Source organism: Malaclemys terrapin, chromosome 4 (assembly GCF_027887155.1).
Source record: "Malaclemys terrapin pileata isolate rMalTer1 chromosome 4, rMalTer1.hap1, whole genome shotgun sequence".
Lineage (NCBI taxonomy): Eukaryota > Metazoa > Chordata > Testudines > Emydidae > Malaclemys > Malaclemys terrapin.
The window spans coordinates 12,757,265-12,773,530 of record NC_071508.1 but is presented as its reverse complement, the minus strand read 5'-3'; the positions used below and the strand labels follow the sequence as shown (position 1 = coordinate 12,773,530).

At 44.6% G+C, this 16,266-nt stretch overlaps 2 long non-coding RNA genes across 5 annotated transcripts in view; one reads left to right on the top strand and one right to left on the bottom strand.

The window, feature by feature from the left end:
• The window catches only part of LOC128836540 (uncharacterized), a 39,940-nt gene extending 25,881 nt beyond the window's left edge, over positions 1-14,059 (bottom strand). For 2 of the 4 annotated variants that reach the window (XR_008444794.1, XR_008444796.1), the window contains exons 1-4: positions 13,222-14,059; positions 12,167-12,297; positions 9,092-9,208; positions 4,744-4,852 (exon numbers count right to left, since the gene is read on the bottom strand). This is a non-coding gene — a long non-coding RNA (uncharacterized LOC128836540). Of the gene's footprint in view, positions 1-4,197; positions 4,262-4,743; positions 4,853-9,091; positions 9,209-12,166; positions 12,298-13,221 lie in introns of those variants that run through there. The other 2 variants (XR_008444797.1, XR_008444795.1) reach the window with 2 other exon arrangements.
• Positions 12,323-14,955, top strand: LOC128836547 (uncharacterized). Its single transcript, XR_008444804.1, has 2 exons — positions 12,323-12,627; positions 14,053-14,955. It is a non-coding gene; the product is annotated as an uncharacterized LOC128836547 (long non-coding RNA).
• Positions 14,956-16,266: the final 1,311 nt, after the last annotated feature.

Below are 16,266 nucleotides of genomic sequence, written 5' to 3'. Positions count from 1 at the left end.
GCTTCCATGGCACTGACTCAATTATTATTTGCTTTATTAAACTGTTCAGTGGTGATTTATTCAGATCTCTCTGATCACCCTCACTGACCAATCCTGGAACCTGAATTCTTGTAACTTTTATCTCTATTATAACTATTCTTATCTATTTTATCTCCACACAGACTGTAGCTTGCAGAACTTCTACATTTTAAAGGTTTCATCCTCATTTGTTGACCCGTTCAGCCAACTTCTATTTGATGTTATGCCAGCTATTCAAAGCTGCTGCAACCAAAAGAGGGAACAAAAAAACAGCGTCCCTGGATAGGCAGTAGCTAGTTTCAGCTAAGGGGAGTGAGGCTCCTCCTCCAGTTTCAGTCTTTCCTTCTCTTATTGTACCAGTGCACAGATTCCGTGTTAACTTGGTCAGAGCCAGAGCCAGAGCCAGATCTCACACTAGTGTAAAATCAGGATCAAGTAACAGAAGCAGCCCCTCACCATTCCCACTGGGGGGTGGCTTATCCACTTCACCTCAGGCTTCATAGCATGAAGAGCCACCTGACTAAACAACATAACCAAACTGTATGGGCGACACATGGACTGCCAGCCCCCAGCTGTGCCCCTTCCACCCGAGACCCCTCCCCTCCCCCCTTGCTGGAGCCCAGAGCCCCCCACCATGGCCACTAGCCAGCGGCCCCAGTCTCCCCACCCCACAGTCCCAGGAGGGCGGGCAGCACAGGCGGCCCCAGCCTGAGCCAGGGCCAGGCACAGGGGAACTGGAGCCAGAGCGGGAAGTGGCGGGGGGAGGAGGGGGGACCTGCGAGCAGAGCGTGGGCAGGGCCACGCCTGGCTGTTTGGGAAGGTGCAGCCTTCCCCAGACTATGATACCCGCCACCCATGCCACAGTGGCCTGAACGGCTCAGAGCACAAGCAGAATAATGGCAACACAAAATAACTCTGAAGGGAATTTTCAGGAGGACTGAACATCAGAACAAAAGAGGAAGTGCTGGGTGTGGGTCTGAACAAGAGACATTTGAAACATCATAATTTTAAAAGCTACACATCCTCTTTTTTCAGAAAAAAGCTTCTTGTGTTGGGAAGGATCACTAACAGTGAAACCAACCTCTCTCCCTCAACCCCTTACACCTGGTATCGGTTACGTTAAAGCATTTTTTTAGGGCTAAAAAGCGACCATGTACAAATGGTTCCTGCTGCTCCCTGTGTCTCTGAGTCACATCTGCTGATCTTTAATCCTGTTAACCCCATAGGAGCTCATGCAGCTACGGGAGAAACATCTCACACTTTTACCACCCCCACCCCCCACCCCGCTTATGTAACTATAAACATCAAGGGGGTGCATCTGTCCACCGCAAAAACTTTTTGTGGTTGAGCTCCTCAGCGACTTTGCCTGCGTCTATTTTGGCCAAAAAATGGTCACATAGCTAAAAGTTTAAAACCCACCAGTTTTCACCTATGTACAGCGTTTTTCTTCTTATATGGCAACAGTAGTGGGGAAAAATTTGCATCAATAACGTCATTGATGATTCATACACGAGTTGATTAGCTGTATGACTTATGGCCATCAGTTCTTTAGGCGGTAAGAATAATTTGCATCTCGCCTGACAGAAAATTATTGCCCGCTAATCCAGAAAACTGCCAGAGAAAAGGCTGGGTCAATATCAAACGCTGCCTACGAGTCCAAGCACTACAGTTCTAAAGTGAGCTGAGGTTTCATACTGTGGGCCTCAGTTATACTTGGCCTAGGCCACCGATTCTACTGCCAGGTTTTGTAAAAGATATTCAAAAGGCTGCTCAAGTTATGTTCAAATGAAGAGAGGGCAGGCACACACTATTTATTTTAAAAAAATCCCACAATAACTTGCCCAAAAAGAAAAATTAATTTTTCAAACAAATCTCAAATTCTCCGCATCCACAAAGGAACTGAGAGGGCAGATGCACCTAGGACTGTCTCATCAGATCACCACTGATTGTTTTAAGTTAACCTCTAAATAAGCAGAAGTTGCTGAGGAAAATGCATATTTGAACCTGCCCAGCTGGCTTTGACCGAGAGCAGTTACCAACTGAAGGAACCCATGCAAAATGAATTCAATAGCGTAGGTCCCTTTCCCAGAGAACAAGGGACAGATTCTCTTCTGCTGATAATCTCTGCTTGGTACAGGTGGGGCCAGGAGAGTCTGTTATGGCTCCCTGATTCCGTGGGCTGACCTGTGCCAGCCCCAGTGTGTGGGACAGATTTACGCCCCTGGAGAATTAGCAGAGCTCCATCTTGTCCGACACATCCCCTATGCCACGGCAACTATGGGCAGCTGGCCCAGGGGCCTGTTCTGCTGGCTTTATACAAGCGGATATTTCCTCACCACCACAGGAATTCTCATCTGGACAGCTAGAGCCAGAATCCAGATACAATCTTACTGTTCTACTAACCACTGCGTGCAGTGTTTACTACTGCAAATAGTCTCATCAAAACCAATGGGGATCCGCAGAGTACGAGATAAGGACAAGAAGCCTGCATTTTCAAATGTCACTTGAATTTTTGGGTGCCCAATTTAAGACAGCTTAAAGGGGCCTGGTTTTCACAGGGCAAGCACTCAGCACTTCCTGAAATTCAGGCCCCTTTCAAGTCATCTCAGTTTGGGTACCGAAAAAACAGGAGCACCCAAAATCACTAGCCACTTTTAAAAAGTTAGGCCAATAGTCTCTGCAAGATCTGATCTGAAAATCACAAAAACAACCCTACACCCTGCTCTCACTGACACCCAGTCTCAGCAGAGAGGCCCAGCATAGGAATGGATCATGAAGACTGAATTCCCCTCTGACTGATGAAGGGAGCTGCCATCCATCCTGAGGGCCAGAGGATGAGGAACTTATGCCTATATCTGCTCCTTTTCGATAGGCTGCCAGTTCTGCACTTTTCATTAACACTAAATTATATATTCTATATGTAAATGCAGGGGACAAAAAAAAAAAAACAAACTACTGTTACCAGAAGCAAAACCTCTTGAAGAAAGGGAAATTACGATGTACTGTAGCAGAGCACTGACTATTTTCTGAGTAAGAAAGAGTTAATTGAAACAGTCACATTAAACTTTGGAAACTTGGCATTACTCTTTTTTTTCCCTACTCATTTATTCCAAAGAACCCTCCTCCTCCTCCTCCTCCTCCACAGCGCTACTCATGTCTCATTAAGTTCATAGCTACTAACTGTCACACCTAGCAACCATTCCCTCAGCATGAACTAGTATTCATTTCAGATTGTTCATCTCTTTCAAGATGGCCAGTTGCTGCTGCAAGCTTTCCCCATCACTTAATTTAAGCAAAAAAGAAGACCCCTCTTGTACCAGCTATGTCCCCCTGATATTTTCAAGTCATCGTTTCAGAAAACAATGACTTGATAATATGATACACCAAAGTGGTACATCATAAGACAGTCTTCTAAAGCAGGAACCACGTAATACATTCTAGTTGTTAAAATAGGAACTAGTCTAGTGAACTACTAATGATGGGAAAGCATAATTACTGAAGATTAACATCATGACACATGGAATTTCAGATTTCCACAGCATGCAATAAAACGACCTTCTAAATGCCATCTGATTTATTTTGCCCTCAAACTTTCTGTTCTTGATGCTGAACTAGTTGTGTTTTCTCACCAATCACAACCAAGGGGACTGATTCTTATTGCCATGAACCTTACGCAGTCATTTGTATGTCCAAAGAGCATGTAATCAGAATAATAGTGTCTCACTATGCACCGGAGTAAATAATAATGACACAAGGGGAAGGCAGGGGAGAATCAATCTCAAGACTTTTCAGAAAGCAGACAAAAATGCAACCTTATCTTCAGCCTTTCTTGTGTTTCTTAACTCTATGCATCCTTGTTAGTTTTACATATTGTGTCCCTTTGTCAAACTGCACCTAAAAGTGTGAGGGGAACAGAAATATTAGAAGACAAAAAAGGAGGAGGAGGAGGAGCAGGAGCAGGAAGAGATCATATCAGAACAATCCTTGTGAACAAACAGATGAGGACAGGAAAATGAAAAGAGGAATTATAAGTAAGATTTGCATGTTGGCTTGAGACCATGTTCTAATTTAGATGTCTAAGTAATTCAATGTCTGCAAATCTTTGCCTTCACTCCAAGGCTTTCATCTAAAGAAATCTCTCTCCCACAAAATGTGTTAAGGTCAAGAATTATTTCTTACGTTCTTAAGTGCTGGAGCATTGTCGAAGCCCTTTCGTTACCTCATTAAATCTTGCATCTGAAATCTGAGAGGGGAAACCACGTTGAATGAAATACGGGCTCAAGCTTTTTAAGAACACAGAAGCTGCACACTCACACACTAAAGATTAGAGGGCACTTTAATCAGTCTTGTACTGTTCGTGCTCCAAGGTCTCTGACCGCAACCAATGATAGAGCCACAGAAAAGGAGCAGAGCCAAAATGACTTCACAAAACAGCAACTCCAGTTAGTTATTGTATTAATCAAAACCATACCCAGCGCAGTAGTCAGAGAAGGGACAGGACAGGGGGGAAGAGGAACATCAACAATGTGGACTAACATTTACAAAAATACAATGAAGCCACAGAAACGTGTAATGGTTCACTTGTTTTCAGTCTCAGTTGAATTGCCATAATCCTTTACGTTACCCCATGTCAGTAGGAATTTGCAGTCAATTGTTTTAAAGCAGAATTCAATTCAATATAGATGCTGTTCAGTGTCAGAGCCTACATGCTTTCCTGTATCTTACCAAGTTTCCTTTCATGAAAAGAGGAATCTCTGATAGCTGATGCGGTTCTTTCCAAAGTCTGTGGCTTGCTTGAGCATCTAATACAGGATGTCCATGAGGTCAGGCAGCACTGGGGAAGAGGAAATATAAAAAATAAGAACAGTTCATGATTCTGCAATAGGTTAGCAGTTGCCTGGGAAACAGAAACTATGTGTAGGCAGAATTCACCCTAACAAAGTGAGTGTGTGCACACACAGTATCTACACACCCCTCCCTGAGAAATAAATAACCAATTAGATCCATCTGGAATATTTCTGCTGAAAAGTTTTCAGCAAAAAATAGAGGGTGGGTGTGGAACTTCCACAAATGTATTTTTTCACAATTTTCAGCCAGCTCCAATAATGCTCTGCATGTACACAGCCTCTTTCGGGAACTAAGGGCTTCATGGACATTAAGGCCCCTTTGCAATACTCTGGTAGCATGAAGGGGCCTTAAATTGGGCAGAACCCACCCCGAGAATCACCCCTACACAGGGACCTTCTTAGCTGGCATAAAGCCTCTGTACTGGCTCAGTGTAGATGGCAGACTGGAGGCAGGACCAGAGTCCACCATGTTACAGCTATTTTCTTCTTCCCAATTCCCACGGGGGGGGCATGGAAAGCAGAGTGTATGTCTAAGTAGCCCTGAGGCTACTTACAATGATCCCAGAATACAGGGACAAAGGTGGTTTTAAGCGTGCCACAATCCATCCATTCCCAGAGTGTTAATTGAGGATCAGACCCTAATTTTCTCAACACCTCTGAGAGGAAATACCCCCATTTTACAGGGGGGGAGACTAAGACACTGAGGAAATGTGAATTACACACAAGGTAATATAATGAGTTAATAGTAGAGCCAGGCACAGGACCTGGGGATCTGGTGTAACAAGCAGTAGCACATAGAGAGAATTGAATTGGGTGAACTTCTGAAGCTTGGGTTGAGATTTCCATGTGAGGAGATGTGTAACTCATGCCCACTCAGTGTGGCACTCTGTCCTCCTCTGCCTCACTCAACCACTATGTGACCCAACTCCTGGTCTTCTCTGCTACAATTATTAGTTCACCATGCCTCTCTTAGTGAGCAGTCTCATCAACCTAGGCTGAACGGCAAAAGTCAGAGATAGGCTAGCCATTATTATTTTTGTTTCAGTGAACTTAATGCTGGTGAAAGGCGACAGACAGCGTTCCATACTCCAGCACTGTCTATGGACAGGATAGGAGCAGGCTGTGACAATCTTCCCACTTAGTTCAAAAGTTTCCAGTGGAAGTTTTTCTTGAGCAGGAACTGAATAAAAACAAGAGAGCATGCCCTTAATTATTACAGCCCTGACAGCACCCTACACTTATATTCATTGCCCTACTACTGTGATATAGCCAATGAACTAAAACAACATAGAGCTCTGATCCTGCAAACCTTACTCATAGTAGTAATCCTGGAAGCCCATGAGACCTTCCACAAGCAAAGGTTGTAGGGCTTTTTGTCCCATTCTATCCTAACGTAATAACAGGTGAGCCAGCATTTCTGTTCCAAATAGACCAGCAGTTTGAACTCCTGTGCAAGTGAAAGTTAGTCTCCAAGATGCCAGCGTACCCACACATATTTACCTTGGAAATATCTAACTGGGCAGAAAGATTGAGATGCAGATTTTTTTAACTGAGTAACAGACAAGGGTTTGGTTTGGCCAGTCACTAGTTTTAAGAAATATTTTAAAATATATATTTTTTTAAAAAACACGGAGAGAACTGAATAAAGTTTGGTACTGTCAGGCAGAAGTGGTGGGAAGATTTTTTTGAAATGGTGGAGATATTCGAAAAGTGGTTGCTACGCAAGTGTTGCAGTCACATTCAAAGCAATTTCTCTTATGCGTAGCTGCTGCACTGAACCCATGTTACTGCATGATTAACCCTTGCTCTGCCAAGTGGTTTAATATGGCTAGTGGTTTCAATTCATGTCAATTTTTGTTAGGGAAGGTCAATTTTAAACAGGAAAGCAGCTTTTGAATGATCAGAGCCATATTAAAACCGTGTTAAATGGAGTATTTAGCTTGTATAGCATTATCCCCCCACCAAATAAAAGTCCTATTCCCTCCACCAGACCAAGAATGTATGGCTTAGCGCAGCGGAGCCTTCCATGGGTCAGAATCCCACTGTCCGGGCTGCGGATCGGCAGTAGATTTGCCAAGGTTAGCACGGTGGAAAAATCGGTGGAAGCCATGCTGTTGCAGTTCCACTTGTGCCCGCTCCTCCCCCTCTCTGCAGCAAACTGGAAGGAGCGCCCACAGAGCACAGCTCTGCGTCACATCCATCTGCAGCCTCCTAATGCCCTGCCAGCCCTCCCATGCAGGAGTCAAATGAAGAGTTAATATGGACCAATATGCTTTTTATTGGACAAGACAACCCAGTAGAACACTATGATCCACTGGTCATAGATCATAACAGTATCATTCTGATTTGTCTCATGCCAGGCCTAGAAAGAATAAATGACATCATATGCAACTGCAAGCCAATGTTAACTCGCTTCACTGCATTTAGACACACCAACTCATATGGCATGTAAGTTCACCCCACATTTTATGGCCTTGCCATAGGGGGCTACATTACCTTCTATGTCTAGATGAAATGGAGAGGGTTAAAAAAAAGCTTGAATAACTTTGCCTTAGTGGGTTAAAATCTAAGGGGTCAAATTCAGAGCTGGCTTGTGAGGATGAAATTCCACTGAAGTCAGTGACTTACCACAGGCTTTAAAAGGAGCGATGGGTTGAAATTAAGTGAAGGGAAATTGCAGCTGTTAAGGAGAAATGCCGAGTGGTCAGCTCTACTAGACTGTGGAAGTGCATCCCAAGAAAAGCACTAGCAGACTCATCACTTCAGCCATTTAAAGCTAGCCTGAATAACACCATAGAGAATATACTGTAGTGAACAATCCTCCACTGGACTAAATGGAACCCAAAGGGTCTTTTTCAGTTGCTAACTTCTATGAAATGTCTGTTTCTAAGGATTAGCAAGGGAATTCAAGCCTTTCCCTGTGCCCTTGAAGGGAAGGTGAGCCACATGCATGTCACCAATCAGTGGCTTGGCACAGAAGGGTTCTAGAAGGGTAGGCCCCTAAAATGATCACTGCCATACAAGCCCTTGATGCAAGGCCATATAGCAACATGCTATCTGTAGTTTAACGCGTATTAGAACCACTCCTTCTGCTTTATTTTGCAGATCCCTCAATTGAAACTGTTCACTAAAGAGACTCAGAACTTTCATCTTCTGGCCACATGTCTCACGCTTAGGGCCGTGTGGTCCTTAGCTGGTCCTCGAACCATTACATTTTCCTTTCCTCCACAGAAACTACCCTTGCACCTAGGGGGTTGAAGCCAGTGCTCCATGTATGGATGGGCTGCAAGAATGCAGGCAGTTGTGACGCATGTACGTGGATCCCATGTATCTGTCTGAGGATGGGGGAACCAAGCTGCCAGTGTCCAAATGTTGTCAGTCTAACACATGCAACAATGGTTCAATGGCGGCTCTGAAGTGAATGAATTTCATAATCACGCAGCCACTGGCTTCATATTTGAAGACAAACCTTCTAACCCATTTGCCCTATATAGAAAGTGTTGTGCTTGGAGATGAAGGGATGTATTTAGCTAGGAAATATCTGCTTCTTGGAAAGCTTAAGGTCTGAATCATGCTGTGTTGGCTTGGTTTTTCAGCAGACAAACTACCACATAGGTTTTCTTGTGGGTGGAGAGGCAGCACAGCCATCAGAATTAGCAGCTGGGTTTCTTTCCCATGAAAACTAAGTAACAATGCCACTCCACACTAGGGGCCCAGAGTTACTTGAAAATATCACTGGCTTGTACAAATGGAAACACCTGCACAAAATCAGGAATCAGCTGGTCAGACAACAGCGCACCAAGGGACTGAAAAGCCAGTAAGCAGTGACTAGCACTAAGAATATACAAGGGACTGTGCCAATTAAATGGTCACTGGCAGAAGCACAATCAGCAACCCGAAGAATTTGAGTGATAAATATGTGAGCAGATATGCAAATATGGATGGCTTTTTATTTATTTATTTTTTGCATAGGTGCAACTTAGGTGTCTATGTTTGAAAATCCACTCCCTCTCGCCTACCAGTCCAGGAAAAAGGGTTTTTACCAGTTCTGAAGATCAGCTCAGAGCACAAAACTCAGAACTGGATTTCAAAATACCGCCATTTTTGATGGTTATTTAGATTTAGGGTTTTGGTTTGGCCCATTACAAAAGTAGAGACCATTTGCAAAACTCAGAGACAGGTGCAGAGCTTGATCATCATCACTCCAGGACATTTGGTTCTAGTACCTGTTAGTGGCTGATGGTGAGACAGCAGAATGACCTTGCAGGAGGTGGTTGATGGTCCACCCTGCTGTGGAAGGTAACTCTCTCTGGGCATGAGCACAGTTATTCCAAGATCGATCTCTGCATAAATTATATAAAAACAATCAGTATTTCTTAATACTAGTAAAACCATTCCATGAGCCAACATAAGTATCTATTGCTCTTTTCCAGCAAAAATTGTAGGGGGGAGGGAGGGCAGGAGAAACAATGGAATCAATTTCCCCTCTATAAACCAGGGCACCAATGCAACTCGGAATTGGCATTTTATATGGAAACCCTGTGATCAGCCACATCACCAGCCATAAGTATCAGCTATAGCTAACCACTGCGGCATATGTCCCAACGCCAGGCATCAAAGACTGGTAATCCCTGGCCACACCCATACCAACTACAAGAGAACGCAATGCACAGGGTTAAAAAAATCCTAAAGCAAGATGTGGTTTTCTCAATGGTTTGGGGGTGATTTCTGGTGGGTTGGGAAGGGGACAAAAATCTAGTATTTGGATGTTTTTAATAGATTTCTCCAACAAAACCATTTGCTGAAAGAACATAACCTCCTCACAGCATCAGCAAAGCTTCTGTCACAGAGCCCAACGCTGTATTTATACAACATGGAAATTAACAGCAGCAGCACTGCAGGCTTAGAATCTATTCTGCAAGCAACAACATGGCTAGCGGCGCTGTTGCCTCCATTTGGATTCCTCTGCTGCTTATGAGGGGTGAAAATGGTGGATGCCGATACCACTGCTGCTTTGGTTATGGTTACACACTATACTACCGACGTTGAATTTATGTCTCTATGAATCTCCGTTCTAAACCTCACCACTCCGCTCCACAAAGCGGAGACTCCCATCACCAACAAAACAGAATGCGTCACAGATGTAACACGACCATCAGCAAAACAAGTGCAGGAAGAAATCATGGCCGCCCGTTCAGAGCCCTGCTCAGATGCAAAAAAAAACCAAAAAACCCAACACTGGAATTTTCAAGGCCTGTGTTATCGGGGAGACCACACTGGACGATCGCGATGGTCCCTTCTGGCCTTGGAATCGAAGAAAAACATTAAGGTAATGAGTTCAAATGCATAACGCCGTCCATTGGAAGGTCTGAAAATGATTTACAACAGGGTCCCAAATTGTGACTCCTTGCATGGTAAACACTACTATGGAAATCAGTAAGGGTTTTGCTTGAGTAAAGACTAAATGATTCAGCTCATTAATGAACAAAGCTTCACAATACCCCTCTGAGGCAGGTATGATAAACTCCATTTTACAGAAGAGGAAGCCAAGGCACAAGGAGGTAAAGTGACATGACCAAGATCACACAAAAGCAAGTAAGTGGCAAAGCCAGGAATAGAAACCAAAATTCCTGACTCCTGTTCAGTGCTTAACCACTAGACCACTTTTGACCAATTGATTGTTCATACCTCTAACACACTTACATTAGTAACTCCAGCCACATGATCTGAATGAGTCAGTTTTCCCCATCACCCTATAGAAAAATACCATGCCTCTGCCACTGCCTTATTTCAGATGATCCTTTGAGTCCCATAGATTTAGCTGCAGCAGGTAAGCTCAATTCCCACATGAACATGTGTTTAGCAGTGCAACTAAACTTAAAGGTTAAAATAAGACAACAAAAATGAGTCACAAAGGCAAACATCTCTGTAAGCAGCTGAGAAATGAGAAAAGGAATAAAAATGAACCACTCTCCATGCCTGAATATGGGTGCTCAGAAAGGATGCTTGCTCTTTGTTGAGTGGAGGGGCTGCCAACTGTACCTCCTTCTCTAAATCCAATCCCCAGTGGAAACCCCAAACAGCATGACAAACACCATTATTGGGCACTGTATGTTGCAAGTTAATACGGAGCCCCCAGCAATGATAGGTGGGAAAACAAGGGGCACCCGTATACGTGACATTCAGCAAAATGGACTTAACCCACCAGTCTCCCAAGCAACAGCTCTTAACCCAGCTGCTGCCTTGTACAAATGCAACTGCAGTATTGTGCCTAGATACGTATATGTATTGTGTGCTCTGCAGTAAGACGAACAGACACATATTGTTACTGCCGTTCCGCTGCTCTGCGGACCTGGCACTGCAGGAAGCAAGGAGACTCCAAGGGAGCCAAATACACAGGGCGAGGGATCAGCGAGTCATCAGGGGCATTGGCAACCGCATTAAGAGAATTTTAAATTCACTGTGAACCTTGGAAGAAGGAGGAGAGGTGAAAAACGCAGAGATGAACACGAGGAGGGAAAGAGGGGAGCGGATCAGTTATCCCCTCTGGCTTGTTGTTTTCCCTCCTCCTGTCTCCTACCACTTCTCCCTCTTTGGGAACGGTCTACTCCCTCCTTTTTACTGCCCCAAGACATTGAGCTGGAGGCAAGAGAGCAAGGCAGGTGCTCTTTAAGACCTGATGAAATCAGCACTGGAAGGGTGTGCGCGCATGTATCTACATTATATAAAAATCAGGATGCACTATAGGAGACAAACTACTATAAAAGAAATCAAGAAAGAGAACGCAATACATCTGATCTGGTTCTAAACCCAGCGATTGTTGCTAAATCACTATACTTGGCTCTTTAGATGTCGGTAAGTTATACATTAAATGCTTGTACCCCCATATTCTTGAAGTCACTTCACATGAAAAAGGGATAAGGAATAACTCGCCCTGCTGAATAATCAGGCAAGTTACTACTCCTCTGCAGAATCTGGATGGCTTCCTGAGCAAGAAGACCCAAGCTCAAATGATTTGTCCACAGAACGTCAGAGGAGAACTGAAATCTCCACTGTCGATCACTTCGAGGAGGCAAGGGAGGGTGAGAAGATAGCAAAATATAGTTATGAAAAAAAATGTCTTCCTGTTTGTCTTGGCCTCCTTACCCTCTTTTCCAGGTCCCTCCCAGACCTGTGCTGTTGGTCAATAACAAGAACTTAATATCCTTAGAGGGAAGAGAAAGATACATAAAAGTCTATCACTTTCCTCTGGTCTGACTGACACGTCACTGTGGCTTATTTTGCAACAACAGGAAACTCACCTGTCACTGAAGTAATTCAAGCTACGAAATACTTGGTTCTGGCAGTGTTATTTGCATAAATAACATAACAAACCACCTCCAAGAGTTTGTCACATTCTTCCCTTGCTTTTTGTTACTTTGCATAACTGAAACTGCAAGAGAAAGAGAGAGATTTCAAATGCCTGCCTTAAAAAAAAAGGAAAAGAAGAGAAAACCCAGGTGATTTTAGTCACAAAGTGTTTGGAACTGATTTGAGGCAAGTGAAATCAACATTTAGATTTGACACCCTGCCCTCAGCCAATCCAAGAGAGCTTTTCACCTGCCATCACCCCTTCTACCAATAGGATCAAGTGTTTAGGCTCAGAACCCTCCCCAGCCAATCGTGTGCAAGCTCAGCCACTTAGTTAATGATGCAGCAGTACAGGGAAGACTATCACATGTGAGCTGGAAGGCTGCCAACATGGAGACACGGAGAGAGCAAGGTAAACAACTTTCCAACGCCAAAATGATGACATTTAATCCCTAAACCTTAGCTTCCCTTCTCGACTCATCCTTAACCCCTTTCTGCTAGTCTGGAAGCCTCTGAAAGGCGCTGTGTACCTGTCCCCCTGATGCTTTTAAAAACTGGACAACATGCCCTGCAATGATCACTGCGTCACCATTTACCACTTTCTGAACTACGCAGTGACAAACCTCCAAGCTTTAAAATGCAGAGTGTCTATTAATCCCTGCACCAAGCCCTGGCCGATGTGCCAGCCTTTAAATAAGTGGGAGGGAGGAATTTAAAAAAAAATTATTTAACGACAGCCTCTGCAAAGTTGTCATCTCCCCCCACGACCACCACCCCCAGCTGCCTAACAGCACCACAGGCAAGAGCGACATTCGTACCACCTGTGCCATCGTTCCATTCAGAAAACGGCTCTGACGCAGAACAGTGCAGTAACATCCAGCCAAAATCATAATAAAACCACTCCGGGGTTTGAACTTAGAGGAGTGGGAGGGAGGGGGGCAGAAGAACCTGTAAATAAATAAAATAAGATGCAGTTCTAACCCAATCCCAATCAAAGGGTACGTACGTGGAAAAGACGGACCCCGAGCCGAAGACCTCTGCCCGTTAAACATCTGCGCAGTCCTTAGCCCTTCGCTCGCTCGCTGTGCAGCGCCGCAGAATAGAATGTTCCAGAATTTTCCTCCCGTTAACCCTTCCGACGTCTGCCCACCCTCCCTCCCCGCGGGATTAAACGCATCGTGTCTCCAGCATCGTCAATGGGCGAACCCTCCAATATCAATTAAGCCAAAATAAATTTTTTAAAAATTAAGCTGGCCGGTTGCAGGAGCCCAGTCCATGATGTTATTACTTCTGTCTCTCTCTCTCTTGCTGCCTCTCTCTCTCCCCCCTTGCTGCAGCAGGGCTGTTGCTAGTAGACCTATCGAGGGAGCTTGCTCTCTCTCTCACACTCACTCTCTCTCTCAGAGCTCTGTGACGCAGCTCAAAATTCTCCAGGCTGCTCCCTGTGTTATAACAGCGGAACTGCAGCTTTCCCAGGAGAGCTGATGCCAACAATGCCAGGGCCAGTCAAATCAAGAAAGTCAGTCACTGCTGGACTCTGCACCTCTGCCCTTTTCTTGTTTTTATTAATGCTCCTCACCTCCGTTTTTTTGCTTTGGTTCCAAACCTCTCACGATTGCATCTTTTTCTCTGCTGCTTAGTCACACCTACTCGGTTAACTCTTTTGGGGTCGGTAGTCAGCAATGCAAATCTCGAACAAGTGCCACTGACAGCATGGACAACTTTGTGGTGGTTTTTCTTTTTAAAACCAAGGTAAATCCTCTCCCGTTCCTAAAAGAAAAAGAAAAAAAAACAACATTCCAATGGCATATTAATGCTGTTTGATTAACTCTTTCAGGGATAGGAGACATGGTTTGACTTTGGGAAGTAACGCACTTTGGCCCAGAGCCCGCAAATGTTCACGCACGTGTTTAACTTTACGCACAATGGGACTTCAAAGGGACTACTCACTTGAGTAAAGCTATGTGTGTGTGTAAGCCTTTGTAAAACGGGGATGTAACCGGATGTCCCAGGATGGGTTTTTGGCAGCTGGGCTGAAACCTTGGACCTCTGGATCTGAAAGCATGAGCCTCAACTGCCTGACCTAAAAGACCCAGCTGCATTAGCCCAAAAGCTGTAGCAGATTCATCAACCTTGTGTGTTATAACAGCAGAACTCCTAGCCACTTGAGGGAGACAAAGAGACAAACTACGTAAGTGTGGGTTACTGTAAGTATTGGAAAATTGTAAGCTCTTCCCTTTCCATCCACACTGATTTCAAAAATGTGTTAACCAGATAAAATGAATGCTTTTGCCCAGAGTGAAGATTTTGAGGCTCATGACGACATTGCCTGGGTCACCAGCACTACTAGTCACAGTCCAGGAATCTTCATAATAGCTAAAAACATCAGCACAACCCTGTATGGGTTAGGCAAGCAAAACATTCCAGAGGGCTTGGACACAGCTCCTCAGGCAGCAGGCTGAAGGTTAACCCTAGTGAGTCATAGCTAGCTCCCATGTTCGGCAAAGAAAGTTGGACGCTCAGATTATTTATCTTCAAGAACTAGGGCAGTGGTTCTCAAACTTTTTTCTCGTGGACCACTTGAAAATTGCTGAGGGTCTCAGCGGACTACTTAATGATCTTTCCAAATGTTGTTTGTACCATTAGCTAAATATTGTAAAGCGCTTTGGATAAAAGCACTATATATAAAAAAAAAACGTAATTAACTTTTTTTGTTCTATAAATAAAAGCACACAACTCATATTTTAGTATCAGTAGTCTTACCTTTCTAATGCAAAGAATGTGCCCTCTCTCTTCCGCCGCAGCAGTCCCCGAGCTGGGGCTGGGAAGGAGGGCCGTCTCTCCCCAGCAGCTGCAGCCCTGGAGCTCGGGAAAGTCGCCTCTTTCTCTGGCTGCCGCAGCCCTGCATGTCCCAAATTCCCCCCACCCCCTCTTCTCACCTCACTGCCCCTCATACCTACCACCTATTCCCCCCAAGGCCACCACCTCACCTTACAGGTGCATCTTCTCCAGGTCCAGACTCCTAATTAGTGGAGGCACACCTGCGCGGCTCCACTAATTAGGTGGGTGGCCCTTCATTCGTTCGTGTGCAACTGCCCAGGAGCGCACCTTAGAGGGAACTATCCGCAGATCACCTGAACGGAGCTTGCAGACCACAGTTTGAGAACATCTGAACTAGGGAAACCCAGAGGAAGGCTAAGGCAGGTATAGCATTTGAGAAACCAGACAGCTGTGTGGATGCTAGTGAAAAGCCAACAGCATATGAAAGAATCTGCGCAAGAAAGAGCATCTGTATGGAAAAAAATAAATACAGGAGAACACCACAAAAAATTGATACACCTGCCATATTAATACGAGATTTCAGAATGGGCTGTGAGTTTGGGGGTTTCAGCACAGCTGAGGCTGAAATAACCAGTATTTTTTCCTTCAGAGTCTGAGCTATCTTGGGATTCCTCTGTACTATACTGAAAGTGACACCTGTTGCATGCAGACATGAACAAGAATAATTGCAAGGTCCCAATTTATAAAATAAAACTCTGCCAAAAGATGCAAGTCACAGGAACCATCTTATACTGGGGGAAAGACTTTGACTTGGAGTGAGGAGCATTCCCCCTCCAGATCACCAAACTACCAGAAGCCAATACAAGAAATATAGATGGTGTGTTGTAACTGCTATAAAGAAACCCTGAGTATCCCGAGCTTTGTAGTGACCCAGCAAGGTCACTTTCCATCAATTGGATGCAATGAAACGTGGCTGCATGCGTACAGACGGACACATGGTCACCTGTGGAGATTGAGCCTAAGACGTTCATCACCAAAGCCACAAGTTTCTGCCACTTGAGCTAAAGGAGATGAAAGCAAGCAGCCGGTAATACAGAAGCGTGAACCAGCCACTTGAAAGAAACATTGTCACATGGATGTTATCGCCAGCGGTATGATTTATTACATAGAAAATACCTCACACAGCTTGCTAGGCTGGTTCCATCTACCCTTACATGTCTCATGAACCCCACTAACTTCCAAGGTCAGACCCTGATTTCTTCCCTCACTC